Genomic DNA, 16,493 nt, shown 5'->3' with positions numbered 1-16,493 from the left:
TCTGGGGCGCACCCTATACTTCCAGCTGAAGAGGAGGAAGGGGCAGCAGGGAGGTAGCCTGGCTGCTGCATTCTGTACCTGCTGCGGTTTCTGAGCTATGTACAAAGGCAGCCCCACATAGAGAGCACTGCAGTAATCACATCTGGAGGTGACCAGCATATGTACTACTGTTCTGAGGTTGTTTATCTGAAGAAATGGGTGCAGCTGGCATATCCGCTGAAGCTAATACAAAGCACCTCTGTCTACTGCCTCAAACTGAGACACCAGGGAGAGGCTTGGATCCAGAAGCACTCCCAGATTGTGTACCTGTTCCTTCTGGGGAAGTGTGACCCATCCAGAACTGGCAGATCAAAATTATCTCCTGAGTTCTGACCCTGCACAATAAGTACCTCCATCTTATCTAGATTCAAGCTCAGTTTGTTATCGCTCATCCAGCCCATTACTACCTACAAGCAGGCATTTAGGTTGGTTATGTCTTCTCATGATGTTGACATGGATAAATAGATTTGAGTGTCATCATCATATTGATAACACCCTGCACCAGATCTATTGATGATCTCTCCCAACGGTTTTATGTAGACATTAAAAAGCACAGGAGACAGTATGGAGCCCTGGGGGACACCATATAAAAGTTCACATTTTGAAAAACAGTCTCCAAGTGACACCATCTGAAATCTGCCCAAGAGGTAGGAGTGGAACCACTGCAAAGCAGGGCCTCCCACTCCCAGCCCCCTCAGATGCTCCAGAAAGATACTATGGTTGATAGTATCAAAAGCAGTTCAGAGATCCAAAAGGACCAACAAAGTCACACTCCCTCTGAATTCCGTTGGAGATCATCTCTCAGGCCGACCAAAGCAGTCTCCACCCCTTGGCCCGCCCTAAACCTAGTTTGAAATGGGTCTAGATAATCTGTTCCCTTCAAGACTCTCTGGAGCTGGGAGGCCACCACTCTCTCAATTACCTTGCCCAACCATGGAAGGCTGGAGACAGGCCTGTAGTTTCTTAACTCTGAGGGATCCAATGCAGGCTTCTTCAGAAGAGAATTGCCTCCTTAAGACAGGAATGCATCTGGCTTCCCTCAGAGAAGTATTTATAATATCTACCAGGCCCTCTACAACAACCCCCCTGCCAGATAGTATAAGGCATGTTGGATAAGGGTCAAGAGAACAGGTGGCAGGCCGCACCGTTCCAAACAGGTTGTCTGCATCCTCAGGAGCCACAAACTGAAACTGATCCAGCCTAACCACATAAGAGTAGTTGCTGGACACTTCTGCATTAGGCTCTGCAATAATTGTGCGGTCTGAGTCTGTCAGCCCAAATAAGAGATATTAATTGATGGTTCCAAATTCTGATTCAAGGGAGGAGAGGCACACACTAGCTCCCTCACAACCCTAAACAAGTCCACTGGACATGAGCTTGTGCAGAAAGGCAGAAAAGAATAGCTTCTTTGCCGCGTGTATCGCCTGAGCATAGATCTTCAAATGCATTCTATGTTGCAATCTATCAGATTTGAGTCAAGTCTTTCTCCACTTGTGCGCCCGTCCTTGCTGCTTCAGGTTCCATAGTTCTGTATACCACGGGGTCGCTTTTGAAGCAGGTCAGAGGGGACATTTAGGAGCTATCATATCTACTGCCCTGGTGAGTTTGCTATTCCAATTCTCCACCAGGGCATCAACAGAATCATTGGCAGAGCTAACACGTAATCCTTCAAAGGCTCCTTGGAATCCTATTGGATCCAATAACATTCTCAAGAGGACCATCCTAATAGGCCCCTCACCCCTGCGGAGGTGGGACCAACCTTAACCAGATGGTGGTCCATCAATGACAATGGGGAAATCACAGGAGTCCCCTCTCACAGAACACCAGCCTGATCTGACCAGATCAAGCATGTCATCAGCAACATGTGTCAATCTGGAGACCACCTGGAATAGGCCCATCCCAGCCGCTATGAACTCCTGATCTGCCACAGACAAATTGGTCCTAAAGTGAACATTGAAGTCCCCCACCACCATAAGCCTGGGACGTTCCAATGCCAAGCTCAAGACCAAGTCCGTCAGCTCAGTTAGGGACTCAGGCAGCAGGGTGATCAGAAATCCCAGTCTATCCCCGGTCCCCAAACATAAGTATGCACATTTGATATGGTCAGACACGTCAACAGTTATCCTGGTGAGGGAGATGTTGTTCTTATAGACTACAGCCACTCCGCCTCCCCAACCACGCCCTCTCACCTGCTCTTCAACAGAGAACCCTGGAGGGAGAAGCTGGGACCAAATTGGGCCACCAGCCTTCCCCAACCAAGTCTCTGTGATACATACCAGTTTGGCCCCTTCATCCATAATCAGATCATGGATTATTTCTAATTTATTCTGAACTGAACTGACATTACAAAGGAGCAAGGTGAGGCTCTGTGTGAGGTTGGGACTGCTCCCCAAGCCCAAAGAGCTAGCAGGACATCCAGAAGGGGAAACAGCTATTAGGTTTCTGATTTGCCTTCCCCTGTAATGGCCTGCTGACCTGCCAATGTTATTTCTTCTGTTCCCCACCACCACTGTAATAGCTGCCCTACAGTCAATGAACACCCCTCCCCCATCTCCAGACAAGCCTAGACATGTTATAAACTAACTTCACCCCCAAGACCCAACAACAAAAGCTCTCTCAACAACAGCTTCAAAAGAGCCATAAAAGAATATACTTGGCCCCTGCCCTCAGTCCCACCTGAAGGGCCAGTCACACCCTCCTTCTTTATAAGCCCCAGAGACCCAGAGTCTCTCCTCTCACAAGAGGTTCTGCGCCTGGGCTGATGTAATTAATTAATGCCCACAGGTGTAGATCATCAGGAAAGGAAGGCCACGATGCTAAGGAAGGAAGCCAAGCTAAAGCTGAGCAGAGCCAGTTTTATGGCTGTCCAGGCTGGGGCAGGTGGTGGGTGGGAGGCTGCAATAAATCTTCTGGGGAGACAAGTTAGCAAAGTCCAAGCCTCTTACCTTCCAGTCTTATCTGGGAAGAAGTCCCATTAAGCACAGGTGGGCTCACTTCTGAGTAAACATACCTAGGATGACACTGTAAGAACTGTGTTCTGTCCTTCACATGTTGACATCTGACATAGCAATGCAATGTCACCTTATGGAGTGGTGTAGTCCCAGCAGGGAGCATATCGGGGCCAGCCCAAGACATGTTGGTGCATGATGTCAGAAAGCCAAATGGTTCCTCCCTCCCACTGCCAAATGGTGCAACATGGTCTGAGGGCATATGATACAGCTGAAGTGAAGCAGGTCTTGGTGTGGTCAATGCCTGGATGGGAGACCTACATATGTCACCTTTGGGGATGGGTCTGTAGGTAGTCAGTGGTAGAGCATCTGCTCAGGGGCGTAGCTATAATTGAGCGAAAGGGTTCAAAGAACACGGGCCCCTAGCTCCTGAGGTTCCTCCAGATCCATCTCTCCCTTTTTTCTTCATTATCTCCCTCACTCTAGGCGGGCCGCCAGAGAGAGGGATGACATGGGCCCCCTCTCCCCTAGCTACGCCCTTGCATCTGCTTTGTGTATGGACGGTCCCAGGTTCAGTCTTTGGCATCTCTGGGCAGAGTTGGGAAAGACTCCTGCTTGAAACCTAGGAGAAGCCACTGCCAGCCAGTGTAGATAACACTGAGCTAGATGGATCAATGATCTGACTAAGTATCCTACCCAGAGACGTAAGTTTGGGTGGGGAATAAAATAAAATAAAATAATATGGCAGCTTCCTATGTTCCTGTATAAGACCCATTGAAATGTATGGGGCTGTGGAAAAGCACAGCCAGATTCATTTCAATGAGATTTGCACAGGAAAACTGCACAGTGAATTGAGTGAGATCCCTCTCTCTCCTACACTTAACAACACCCAAGATCTACTCTGGGGTGACTGTCTCATCTTATGTCATGGTAGCCACTTTATAAAGCAGTCAAGACCTGTGATACAAATGAAGGGTATGTGTGAACAGGAGCAGAGGCGTTGACAGTTTATGAGTTGTGCCTTCTACTCATTAGGCACTAATGAGCCTGGTCCTGTTGTGTTAATTGGGCTGATTTGCCTGAGATTGTTGGGGTTAGTGACCCATGCAATGGATGATGAAAGGTTGGGTTAAGGAACCTCATCCATGAGGACTGAATCAGATCATAAACAGGCCTGTCTGTCTGATGTCATTGTCCTCAGGGTGTTCCCTTCCCTTGGCTTGATCAGGCCAGGAGTTCAGTGCAGCCATTTAACTGGGAATGCTAGGCTGAAGAAGGGTTAGCATTGGAATCACTGGGAGCTTTTTTTTTTCCTGGGACAGAGAGCAACTTAATCAGCAACCCCACCCCCTCCCCTGGTGGATTCAGACTATGGGTAGTGATGTGCATGGGACCGCGGCAGGGCAGTCCAAAGGCAGTGGGGGTCTCACCTTAAGAGCGGGGGGAGGGTGCACTTACCCCTCCCACTGCTTCCCCCGATTGGTGTCAGTTTTTTTAACAACCCATTGGGGTGGCAGCATACCTCCCTACCGCCCCGGTCTTCCAGATATGACCGGACGTTGCAGACACACCTTACAAGTCTTAAAAATATCCCCAGGAGTTAGTGTACGCCTGGTTGGGAACCACTGCTCTAGGTCCCTCTTCAACCCATACGTCTTCAGCACCCCTGGCCTAGTTTTGTCTGCTGTTCCTCTGCAAGATGTTCATTTCTACATTGTTGCCAGTTAGAGCTGCCACCTTTTTCCTATCAGGACTCCTCTGTCTTTAACATGATTCTTTCCCACACAAATATGGCCCTCCCTGCAATCTTGGCCATTTTCACATGGGAAGAAATCATATCATTGGCCTGATCTGCAGGTTTCTTTCATATACACAGTCCCAGAGTTGCATGACATGGCATCAAAAGGAAACAGCTTCCAAGTTGGGTGGCCAGCTTTTAAATGAGTCAGTGTAGCTGTGCCTTTTCACAGCTGGTTCTATGCAGACATTCACAGGTGATAATGCCTGTCTCCATGCTGTGAAAAACTTCAGCTGCTGGTTTTCTGCAGATCAAATTGGTATTAAAGGCACAAGAGCAAGCCAGTGATCAGCTGGCAACTGCACTCCTATACCATTGTGGGTGTATGTGTCTCAACACACACTTGCATTTATTCCAGTATTAGAGTATGGAACTGTTACAAAGTCTGTGCACCTCTTTCTTATTTAATACAGCAGACTTCCTCATAGTTTTCCTCCTCTGGAAATTCATAACCAAGTTGGATAGTTCAGAGGGATAAAAGAGCTCTCACCGGCTGGCTTAGAATACCCCTGGGGCATAACACGTGATCTTAAGTAAAGAAGAAAAGGTTTATTCAAGAAAAAGCAGGATAGAAATTATTCTTTTTTAAAGCGTGCTAACTTAACTGGAGATAGTAATTTTTTTTTTTGTCAAGGCAAGATACTCCAGACAGAGGGTTTTAAGTGTCAGGATGCTGAATCTAGCATTGCTGAATTTTTATGGCAGGGCCATTATGCCTTTAATAGCTGTAGGATGATGGCAAACTCAGCAAGTAAAGCTTCATCCAGCAGGCAGAAGCAGTGATGAGAAGCATTTTACCTGCAGAATTGTCATGCAAATGTTAGAGGAGCCCTGCCACAAAAATGATTAGCAACCTTAGATAAAGCAGCATGCTTGACTAAAGCACATGGAGACTCTGCTGAGCCACATAGTATTCACTGCCGATTCAAGGCTGTATACCGAGTATAACTTTTCAGAGACTGAGATAGGCTTGTAGAGCTGCCATTGCTTTCAGTACACTTGTTCATTTTAATGTCCCACCATTAAGCCTGGTAAAACCAGTTTTCGATGGCACTGCAAGCAGGACCTGGGGAAAACCAAAGCTTAGTCCCAGCTGTTCATCCACAGATTCTGTGTGTGCTGTACTCTGGCCAGCTGCTCTTCTATCTACCCCTTCTCAGGTGTGTAGGCATCCTGAGTGGTTCTACTAGAAGCCAAGGATGAGCTCAGTGGTAGGCAACTTGTGTGTTGATTGGTGTGCCTAAATCTTCTCTGTACCCTGCACCAGTCCACTCAAATCTACATATGTGTGTGTGTATATGTATGTATGTGTGTGTGTGTGTGTGTGTGTATATATATATATATATATATATATATATATATATATATATATATATATGAGAGAGAGCACCTCTTTCACACAAATTGAAAGCAGAAATTTTCCACTAAGATGACTGTGTGCAGAATTACACAAGTAGCTGCTATCTTTATCATAGACACGAATCCTGTGCCTTTAATAGCAGCTAGAAGTGCAGAGGTTTAATATTTCTATGACAGCATAGAAATAAGTGGTGATAAAAGCTTTACCTGCTGGCATTTTGTGTATCAGGCTGCTGTTTAAAAGCATAGGATCAGGGTTAATTAAAAAAGAAGTGAGTATATTTGCCCCGCCCATGTATGTACATACTGGCATAAGAAGGCACGCTGTGTCTGTGTGTGTCCATCCAAGCACCTCTGGACTTGCACGTGGTGTATGTGTGTGTGTGTGTGTATGCATGCAGCTTAATATGTGTCTCTGGTGATATTCCATGTCTCTTACATACATGGAAATGCCTCTTGTGTACATATGTGTATGAAACTATATCCTTTCTTATGTGTATGAAACTTGCACTACTGCAAATTTTTTGCTTGTGTACAAGTAGTTGTCTGCATCTATGTCTGTGTATGAATGCTTATGCCTCTGTCCGTGTCCTGATGTTCTTTTAGCTCCTCATCCATTTAATTACTGCCCCTCTCATCGGAAGCCAGCAAATTCATTACAGTTTATGGCCACAGAGGGACCTACATTTTTGCAGCAATCAAATGATTGCAATTAAAGGTGTAGAGTTAACCGGGGGTGGGGATCATCTTCCTCTCTTTTCCAGACTCACAATCACTCTGCACACGGCACTGAATTTCATGCTGGACACACAACCTACCCAGCCTGTCCGTTTGCCCTGGAACACTTAGCCAGAACTCCCTTTGAGGCAACATCAAACAGCCTGCTTTGGAGACAAGGGGGTATCTCTGTCAGTCTGACCTCAGTTTTCAAATGACAGACCCATTCCCAACTGCCTCTTTTGCTGTGTGTGCTTCCCTTCAAGGGTTGGGAGAGCTCACATTCATCTTAGCAAATGTAGGTTCCATGCTAAGAGGATGCTGTTAGGGTTGCTGCCACTGGCTCTGCATCTCTGCCTTTGGCAGCAGGCTCACTGACGAACATTTTAGTAGGCAAAGCTTTTCCTGGCACGAAGGTAAGTGTTGGGGAAAGCTGTGCTTAGTAGATCCTTATGTGAGGCTACTGTTAAAGGCATCGGTGATGGGCTAGGAAAATAGGAGGATTGGCATGGAAACCATAGATACTGTACTGTGTTAGACATGGGCTCAGCAAACTGCTGTTCTTATAACATTCTTTGTATAGGCATGTCATATGTCAGATCGTAAGGTGGTTAAAAAAAGAGGGAATAAAAGGCCATCAAATCCTTCCTCGAAGTTAGGACCAACCATACATTGTCCATACCTACAAGTCAACCCACATAAGCTAGATCAGGGTGTGGCAAGGCTGGAGTAGGCCCTGGGACAAAAGGTGAAGATGCCCCTTGCCTTTTGGAGAGGCCCCTTTCAGGAAAATGTGAGAGGGAGAGCAAAGAGCAAGCTGTTACCCAGCCTGCAGGCCCCTTCCCTTAGGGGCCCAGGGAATTTGCCCCCCGCACACACACCTTGTTCAACTGTAGCAACATCCCTGAGCTAGATTGTAATGCGAAACAAGCAGAAAGCACGTGGACCTCAGTAAGGTGCCTGCAGAGAAAGAATGTTTAGATGACTCAAGAAAGTGAGCCAAGCCACTTCACATGGAAAGGCAATGTTTTCCAAAAGGACCCCTTGAACCTCACTCACAAATATGATCTAGGGAGAATTACTTCTCATTTAGAAAGAGTAAGACCCTGAGTAAGACCCACAAGTAAGACCCTGAGCCTAGGTAACTGATCACAGGCAGCTCCATGCAACCCACTGCAAGTCTGCAAGCTGAGAAAATGTCAAGGGGAAGTTGGTGACTGGGAGCGTGCACTTCCTTCTTTGGCCATGATATCTGAACCCGCCCAAGCTCACTTCTCATGCCATAGTACTGACATTCTCCTGCCTTTGTCAAGCCAACTTCAATCCAGGGTGACAGAAGTCAGCTTGAAGACAGGAGAATGTTGGTAACACAGCATGAGAACTGGTCGGGTTCAGATGTCACACACGATGGGAGCGCACACTCCTGGTCACCAACTCCCCCCCCCACCCCACATACACACACACATTTCCCCAGCTTACTGACTTTACAAAAGATCATTTGGAGCCACCCAATGTCTTTCAGGGTGGTAGTCAATGACTGAAGGAAAGCACATGCTTTGAATGTAATGTTTATTTAAGATCAATAGCATGCTAGCAACTATACAGAACACAACAGTGACAAGGACCAGGCCAGCCTCAGGTATTTTCACACTCCTCTTCTGCTCAATTTTTAATGACATACATAGGGCGATGATGGGAGTCACATAGGGTCAGAATCTTCTGTCCAAAGCAACCCACAGCTTCCGTTCACTTCATGGTAAGCCCAGCCCTGGTTTTGATATAGGTTTTCAAACAATATGGAAACATTTTTGCAAAGAAGTGGATGGTAAAGAGAACAGAAGGAGGTATGGTCATGGAGATGTTTCTATAAAAAAAATATCCGGGCTAGAAACTTGATTTAGTTTTTCGGGTTATCTTCCATCCACACCAGATAGATCCCATGTTTTGGAGAGAAGCCTCTTTATGCATAGAATACAATATCCTTGGCTATAACTCTCTGAGAGAAAGATCTCCTTTCTTTACAAATATGTATGCCTTTCCCCAGAGATGTAAGGTGTGATATTTTGCATTCCAAGTAAGAAGCAACTGCATCCAGAGGGCAAGATAAGGTTCTTGTTTGTTTGTTTTGCACAGGAGAGGGATATCCTCCTCCCACACTGTAAAGACATCTCTTTTATTCTCAGAGGGAAATTGAGAGCCCCTCACACCCCACTGACTAAATCCTGCATCATATAAAGCCCTCTTATAATCTTGTTGGAGTGCCATTAGTAGTAACCAATAAATAACCACAGTGATATTTCCACTGGAAGTGGTCGTATTTCCACTATATACTATGTACATCATTAACGGGATATGAATTTGATCAGATATTTAGGGTATGTGGATGCAACCTGACAGCATCAGGGATTTTATTCTGATCTTATGTTAAGGATTCCATTTTAGGTTTCATTTCTGGATCATCCATGTCCCTGTTTTTCATCTCTTTCCAGTATATGGACTCAAATCTCCTCTAAAGTCTGTTTTTCCTTGTTTGTTCAAAACAAGCCAAGTCTATAGTTCATTGTTTTAAGCACAGTGGTTCTGGCATATTGCTGCATTGGAGAAGACTGACCCTTGATGGCAATGAATCTAATTCTGTGCCAGGCACGTGCACACCTAATGGATAGTCCATGGTGCAAGCTCTGTACATTTGGGGTCCATCGAGGACACAAGTTGTTGGGGCCATGTTGTGCCAAACTGATTTTCCACTTACATCTACGACTGTTTGGCCATGCCATGACAGGCAGAAAGGGCACCATAGGCATCTAGATAAACCCATTGGGATTTGCAGTGAACTCCAGGGTGGGTTTTTTTTTTTCATTTAAAACAAAACAAAAAACACGATTCTCGTTAGAATGTGGTAATGACTCTCAGTTATTAAATTCTGGGCTGCATGTTATCACCGTGTCAAAGGTGGCACAGATTAATTTGTTGATCATTATTGAACTGTGAATTTGGGAAGTCCCAGCTATAATTCTGAAATTTTTTCAGTGTTCCTTGAGGGATGATGGAAAGGGGCAGGTCAAGTGTACGGGGAGGGAATATGTGGTTTCTTCGCAGGTCCTATTTCCGACCATTCCTTCTAAGGCCTGTCACCCAGCCAAAAACTAGATAAACCAGATTCCATTTTTATTTATTTTATTTATTTATTGGTAATCGTTTTTGGAGTTTTGGCCGGGTGTCCCACCCTTTCTTCAGTTGAAGACTATGATTCAAGCTGAGGCGCTCCTATCCTTGGACTTCGGGGCCGAAGTCCAGGGCCTCCATAGCTCCTGGGAGCCCCCCAATCCCCTTTAGTCTGTCCTGGGTGGTGTGGTCACCTGGCTGAGCATGATGATGCTTGATTTCCAGGGGAGGGGGAGCCTCCAAAGGCCTTTAGGTCCAGGCACCAAAGTTACCTAGATGCACCTCTGTTCAAGCTAATTCAAACAATCATTTGCAAAGTAGTAAATCCCTCAGGAGAGGACTTTACTACCTCACTTGCACTGGAGGAGCCATTTGTCTGAAGTCACCCCATCTGATCAGCACTTAAGGGAAACCAAGCAGCTCCTTGAAGAAATGGAGGCTTAATCACCTTGCAAATGGCTGGGTATGAATCAGCATTTAAAATTCTATATGGAGAAGTAGATTTAGTCACAACAGCAAGTGGGCTGCCGGAAACTGGCCTACCAGGCTGCCTTTTACGTCTTTGCCTCCAAACAGCAAATAAGGAGATGTGATGTGATGTGATGTGATGTGGTTATGCGATTACATTACTGCCCACCCCCTTAATCCACATTTATTAGGCCACCACAAATCTGTGATAATATATTGCAGTTTGCTAAGTCTGGGGATGGGCATCTGAAGAAGCAGCCACAAAACTAGTTTTCCATTGTGGAGGGTTTAGAAGTGCCCCGCTGCACCAAGGCCTCTGATGCAGGAAAGCAATCCAGGGGTACAGACAGAGGGAAAGCTTGAGGGGCAACTCCTCATTTAAGTTTATTTCAGGAAGAGGAAAGACCCAGGGAGGGGGGATAATATGTTTTGGAGATTGAAAATATGGACTGTTAGGTTTGGTGGGGGAAAATCAGTAAAATAGGCATTCATTAAATGCTTAGAGGAATCTGCACTCCTGATGGGGTCCATACCAGGGGAAGAAGTTGATGGAGGAGGAGGAGGAGGAGGAGGAGGAGGAGGTGGAGGAGTCAAGAGGCAATGCAGGAGGAGTGGCAGTCAGTCCTGGAGGTAATGGGCAGCCATACTTTATCAACAGCTGATAGTGGATAAAGGGAGCAGGAGGCACCTTGGCCCAACACACCCTGTGAGTCACCTAGCCAGGAGCAGAGACGATAACCTGCTCAGGACGAGAGGCCTACTTATGAGGCAGGCCCTACTCACCAGCAGGAAAGTGAGTATGGAACTGGAAATGGATGACGCTTGAAGAGCTGTGTGTGTGTAAGAGGAAGAAGAGACGGAGGAAAAAGAATCTCCTGAATTGCTCTCAGAGCAAGCCTGGAGACAGAGGGAGGGAGGAGTACAGATGCTTGTTAACCTTCTGTATCTGAAGGTCAGTCAACCAGTTGTGGTGGGCTGGAAGGAGGGTCAAACTGGGAGAGTGTGAACCACAGTCTGCCCCACGGCCATAATCTTCACACCGCAGAGGCCCCTACTCAACGCACATTCCAATTTGTTCATCCACATAGCTGCTGAATTGCCCCTCGGGAAGGAGGGAAGGATGCTAGTAAGAGAGTTACTGCACCAATAAGACAACAGAGCCTCTTAAGATAGAGAGACATTATTCTACACTGACACCTCGTGTCTTTATTGCTTTTGCTGCTGAACTCGGCACCACTTTGGTGCCTGCTGTAGCATGTTGGCGACATCCTTCCACTCCTTGTGGAGCGCATGGGTCAGAGCAAACTGTTAACGCACTCTACACAGCTGCAGCAACTTAGCTCTAATGTCTGATCCAGCCACAGAGTCACGTCCTGACCACCAGAGGCCTCTCCTACATATAGGTTTCCACCAAGAAAGCTGGGATAAGGGCTTATAGATCAGCTCCTTGATAAGGCTCTCTTGGGGATACACTGCATAGGAAAGGGGACTTGTGTAGTTTGGCTTCTCACTAAGCATTCTGCAAAATCACTTTCTTTTCCTCCCCATCAAACTTAACTTAGGCTTAATTTTTTCCCCCCACTCCCCTCTGTAGTTGCTGTGTAGGGAGGCATTAAAGCATTCTCATTGCCTGTAGTATGGACACCAAGTTGCTCTGTCTCTCTCACAATGGAGAGAAGCTGATTACAGGAGTCTGCCAAATCATTTCATGCTCCATGTAGTCAGATTGGGGGCCCGGCCATAACAAAATTATTCGGTAGTGTGGCCTTCCCAGTATAAGGAATTACAGTTGCTGCACTCCTCCTTCTATAATTCCTGGCAGTGAGGTCAAAGTGGCTGCTTTCTCAAAAGGGAGCAGTGGACATTATTACAGTTGCTGGGGTGGGGGGGAATTGGAATATCAATAACTTAATAAGCAGCGTTACTCTTTCTGAGACCAGGGAATGAGGTGATCGAGTGAAAGGTGCCACTTCAGGCTGCAGGGGTGGGTATTTTGGTGGCATTAAAACTCCCTGCAGGTAAAACAAAAAACAAAACTATAACACTGGGAAGAAAGATTCCATCCAGCCCTTTCCCTGCTGTGCTAATGTGTAGTGATTTTTTTCTCTCCTCTTATTAATACTAAACATTTTAAAAAGTGTAATCACCTCTTGTGGTCTCAAGTATTACAGTTCATTCTCCCACCTCAGGACTCCATTCCCGCCTCATTCCACTGGATGTGTCTAGACCATGGCATTTTGAGCTTAGGGTAGTTTAAGCTGGGCAGGACTGAAGGAAACTGAATGTGCACACATAAACATTATGTTCAACACTCATACTATGAGTGTACAGTATACACAGGTACAGTTCTGTACATGGGTACAGTTATTCACTGTGCAGTTATTCATATGATAGAGTAAATGCAGGTACACTTCCTATCTGTATCATGCATTTGAGGGGTCTGTATTCAAGGTCACTTTTTAAATGAATGCCTGTACAGTCATTCACACAAAAGTGTGTATGAGTGTACCGGCATCTGGATGCAGGTACAACATAGTGTCAAAACAGGGCTATATGAACTGAAGGCTGCATTCTTTTTAGATTTCTTCTCTATGTGGATACTTACGAACAAAGGTGAATACATACTTTATGTTGCAGAAGCATGTGGGCATCCCGGTTCACTTTTAAAATGAATGCAGGTACAGCTGTTCACACAACACATGTACTAGTGTACATAATGTTGTGTGAATAATTTTGAAATATTATATAATATAAGTATATAATAAAGCTATGCACATGATCCCCGCCGGGGCGGGGATTGAAGTGGGCCGGAGGGGAAGGAAGGGTTCCATCTACCTTTCCCCCCAGATAGTCTATGTGCATCTTTGTGGGCACACTGTCTCATGCAGCGTAGATCTCCGGAGGCTGGGACAATGCGTCCTGGCCTCCAGATATCCCATAATGTACCGCTCTATGAGCACGGTGCATCGGGGGAATTCCCCATGAGTCAGGCACTCTAGGTGCCCGGCGCTGTGCACACTTGGGCAGCTTGCAGCCTGAGCACCCACACAATCCTGGCGCCAGGATTAAGGGCACACTTGCACCCTTAACCTTGGCTAAAGGCCAGGGTTAAAAGCATGGTTGGGCCGGCGGGCAGTGCCGGGATCCACATGGATCCTGGTGCACACAAGCAGCCTCGCCCAGAATTATTGTCTGACTAGAGCTTTGAAGCAGGAGTAGGTAAACTTGGCTTTCCAGCTGTTGCTGAACTACAGCTCCCATCATACCCAACTGTAATTTATTGGGCTGGGGATGATGGAAGTTGTAGTTCAGCAGCAGCTGGAGAGCCAAGGTTGCCTACCCCTGCTCCAGAGTTTCCCTTGTCTCTTAACCTCTTTCTGCTGGAGGGCATTCCTTGGGGCTGGTCGATCTTGTTAGGCTTGTGTTCAGGCTCAGTGGCTGCAGTGGACACATCTTGGTGCTGATCTTCTACTCCAGGCTCATCTAGCCATTTCAAGGCCAATTCATGCATGCATGGACACCCCTTGATATCTTATCCCTTAGGGCTTGTTCACGCATGTTTCTCCCTCGATTTTTACAAGATCAGGCAATGATCTGACCTCTCGGAGAGAACTTTCCTATCCGCTCGCATCATTTCAAGCACAAGGATTTCAGCGGACTCGGTTCATACGTTCAGCTGCCACGCATCAAGTGTTCTATAGTCAGATGGAGAGGAAGCAAGAGATGTGCATGCAAGTGTGAACCGACCCTTCATGAGTAGCAGCTGAAGGTATATGAGCCGCCTTCTCTTTCGAAGGAACTGCATCTGGGGTGAGGAGACATGAAGGCTCTGCCCGTGGAGTTCGTTTTGCAGTATCTATTTCCCATGTACCCGTCATCACTGTTGCAGGTACTGAGTGATGAAGAGAATGCATGAATGAATTTGCTTTTAGAAATTGTGATTCAAATGAGGTGAGTGTGTATTTTGTAGCAGGCAAACCATCGGTCGGGGGTGGGCATGGCAGTGTCATGTATGATTTGCAAAAAAACAGAGGTAGGCAGTTCTCTGCACCATCCTGTGATGTGTCTGAATAACAAATCTGTACACACATAAAGTTGGATCACACACGACAGTGATCTGCACCAAGCACACACAGCCCTGTAGCAATCTCACATGTGCACACACACCATCTTTCTTCATTCCTGAATCTAGAGAGTCATGCACGACTAGCATCCATTCAGGCCTTATCTCTCTCTCACACACATGCTCACTTGCATATCTTTCTGCCTCTCCTCCCCCCCCCCCCCGCCTTTCATTCAGGCAATCTATGCACCCACTTCTCAGGCAACCTCTGATGCATGCTCACCAGTTTATGAATCCTTCAGCGTAGCAGCACTCTGCCCATATGGAAAGGGATACCTGTATCTTCAGGAAAGCAGCGCCACTGAGACTGAACTTAGCTACACTGCTGAGAAGGAAAAGCACCTCTGGCAGTTGCCAGCTCCTGCCACCAGTAATCGATTCTTGGCAGTCAGATGCCCCAGGAACCCAAGCCCCTGTGGTGAAGGCTTAGTGGATAATGACAGAGCAGAAGCAGGAAAACAGCTCTGACATAGAAGACTGAGGGCAAGCTTGGAATTTACTAAGTTCCAAAGATTGATTGGAACTGTGGATGGTTCATCATCAGCCCTGTGGACAGAAGCTCCTTGAGCGTGTGTGTAGGGGGTGGGGGGAGGCGGCATTGCACTGGTTGCATCTGTAGAGTTGGGGCCAGAAATGTGAGGTCCTAATATCCTCAGGACAGAGCCATGGATATGCTTATATCAAAATTCTGTAGTTGACGGCTAACCAACACTTGATTCTAAAGCTATGTGGGGCCTTGGGCAGGGCAGTTTGGCAGGTAGGAAAGTTGATAGCAAAAACTGTTGTGCTAACAGGATTGGGGAGGGCACAGGGGCCTCCCAGGTAATGCCAGTATTTCAACAGAGAACTGAAAGCTCAGCTGAGGACTTAAATAGCAGGAAAGGCTGTTGAGTTCCCAAGGCCTGCTGTGATTTTTCAGAAATTGAGAGGGGCGTAGCTGTGGCTTGGAGCTTTGTACTCCTCAGTGGAGCTGTGGAGCCTCCAGAGTTGTTTGCTATTGTCTCTGTGGGGAACTTAGAGGGGAGCAAGGGGCCTTGGATGGTTAGTGAGTGAGAGAAGCTATGGTTTCTTGTTTCTTGCTGGGGGAGCCTAAACCCAGAGGCAGAAGCAGGGGCAGGGGCCAAGCACTCTTGTTTTGGGTGGTCTGCAGACCAGCAGCGGGCTCGCCCTTGGCCTGGGCTCTGAGCTGTTTAGGGCCTTTGGGTTCTCTAATCCAATTGCTGCTGACCCATATCTAGAAGTCACCTCTACCTTGGAAACATTTAGGCATCTGGAGACTGGGATATGAGGGTGGAGTCTCTTTCTGAGGGCAGCAACTCTGCTTCCAGGTGTCGGACCTGGATGGCTTCCTTTGCCATTGCAACAGCCACCTCCCTGCCATGTGAGCCCCAGCTTGGGACAGCCGAAGGCACTCTCAGAAACTGTACAGAGGGACTTCCCTCGGGGGTAGTCATCAGGCCTGATTTGGTACTTGATCAAATCAACGGAGGTCTTGCTGTTCTTGAGGCAATGCTTGTGCTGCTCCCTTGAGACTCTCCTAGGTGCTGCAGAACCTAAATGCTTGTGTTACCTGCCACCTGTATTTTCTGACTTCTTCCACACCCCTCCCAGTTCCTTGCCTTGAGACCTCATCCAGCCCTTCCACGGGCCTCAGCCAGACTCCATTGACTCCCTTACTGTATATAATGCATGCCAACATTGCCCTAGTTTCAAAATTCCACATCTAGAGAAGCTGAACTTGCGCAACCTGTATACACTTAACAATTTAAACTATTATGTGCAGTCTGCATATTAAATTGTGCTCCTGCTAGTCATAGAGATATGAGAGCTCTGAAGAATGCATAAATATAGGAAGCTGCCTTATACTAAATCAGAC

The 16,493-nt window shown here is 46.8% G+C and overlaps 1 protein-coding gene across 1 annotated transcript in view; it reads left to right on the top strand.

Annotated features, from left to right (window-relative positions):
• ASIC1 (acid sensing ion channel subunit 1) overlaps nucleotides 1-16,493 on the top strand; it is a 224,748-nt gene that overhangs the window by 52,540 nt on the left and 155,715 nt on the right. The window lies entirely within an intron of this gene.

The sequence above is a fragment of the Hemicordylus capensis genome, chromosome 2 (assembly GCF_027244095.1).
Source record: "Hemicordylus capensis ecotype Gifberg chromosome 2, rHemCap1.1.pri, whole genome shotgun sequence".
Classification (NCBI taxonomy): Eukaryota; Metazoa; Chordata; class Lepidosauria; order Squamata; family Cordylidae; genus Hemicordylus; species Hemicordylus capensis.
This window is presented reverse-complemented; position numbering and strand designations above follow the sequence as displayed.